Source organism: Cebus imitator, unplaced genomic scaffold, assembly GCF_001604975.1.
Source record: "Cebus imitator isolate Cc_AM_T3 unplaced genomic scaffold, Cebus_imitator-1.0 Scaffold244, whole genome shotgun sequence".
Lineage (NCBI taxonomy): Eukaryota > Metazoa > Chordata > Mammalia > Primates > Cebidae > Cebus > Cebus imitator.
Genome location: NW_016107559.1, coordinates 1933932 through 1935367, shown reverse-complemented (window position 1 = coordinate 1935367; position 1436 = coordinate 1933932). Strand labels below are relative to the sequence as shown.

At 37.2% G+C, this 1436-nt stretch overlaps 1 non-coding gene across 1 annotated transcript; it reads right to left on the bottom strand.

Moving 5' to 3' along the window:
- Positions 1-724: 724 nt before the first annotated feature.
- LOC119466959 lies at positions 725-828 on the bottom strand. The gene has a single exon (XR_005195472.1). It is a non-coding gene; the product is annotated as a U6 spliceosomal RNA (small nuclear RNA).
- Positions 829-1436: the final 608 nt, after the last annotated feature.

Here is a 1436-nt window from a genome sequence, read left to right as displayed (position 1 = left end):
GGAGTTTTGCTCTTGTTGCTTAGGCAGGAGTGCGATGGCGTGATCTTGGCTCACCACAACCTCTACCTCCCAGGTTCAAGCAATTCTCCTGCCTCAGCCTCCCGAGTAGCTGGGATTACAGGCATGTGCCACCACACCTGGCTAATTTTGTATTTTTAGTAGAGATGGGGTTTTTCCATGTTGGTCAGCCTGGTCTTGAACTCCCAACCTCAGGTGATCCACCTGCCTCAGCCTTCCAAAGTGCTGGGATTACAGGTGTGAGCCACTGGGCCCGGCTGGTGACTAATGATTTTGGGTATCGTTACATATGATTGTTAGCCATTTGAATATCCTTTTTGTAAAGTGTCTGTTCAAGTCTTTTGCTCACTTTCAAAAATTATATTGACTATTTTTATATATTATGAATGCAAGACCTTTGTTGGATTTATCGACTGTGAATCTCTTCTCCCAGTATGTGCCTTAACTATTTATCCTTCATGGTCTCTTTCTATGGAAGAAGTTCTCAATTTTCATAAAAATACAGTAGGTCAATTTTTTAAGTGTTAGTTTTTTGTGTGTACTATTAAAGAAATCCGTACCTAATTCAAGATGATAAAGATATATTCTTTTTTTTTTTTAGTTTTATTTTAGGTTTGGGGGTACATGTGAGGGTTCATTCTGTAGGTAAACTCATGTCATGAGGGTTTGTTTTATAGATTACTTCATCACCCAGGAATTAAGCCCCCAAAATATGGGACACTTCACAAATTTGCATGTCATCCTTGTGAAGGGGCCATGCTAATCTCTGTATTTTTCCCATTTAAATATATGTGCAGCTGAAGCAATCACAAGAATTTTTTAATGAAATATTTTTTCCTAAATAAAAAAGAAATGCATGCGTATGGTTAAAAAATCCAAACAGTCTGAAGGATAATAAAATGACAACTAAATCTTCTAATTGTCATGACCAAGTTCTTCTCCCCAAAGGCACCCACTATTAACGCGTTTTTATACATGCTTATAGATATTTTCTATGTATATGTTTGTAATATATCTATGAATATTCTTTACTCTTACTGTTTCACCAAATGCTACATATTAGTAAGACTGTCCTGCACATTGCCATTTTTGTTCAACAGTATCTCAGCGATCTTTCAATGGTGACTCCTTTGAGGGACTATCTTACTCCTTTTAAGCAGATAATTGTGTTGTATTAAAGCTTTGTAATTTAAAGCTACTGACCCCTCCTAAAGGGATCAGCTAGATTGTGTTTAGTCTTTTCTTATCACAAACAGTGCTGTAATAAACATCCTTGTGCATAGGACTTTGTGTGAGCAATGAAATGGCTTGTTCCAAGGGTATGGGTGTTTATAATTCTGCTAACTCGGGCCAAATTATCAAAAAGGTTATATTGGCTTATACATACTCCAGCAAGATATGAGGGTGCCTTTCCTTTC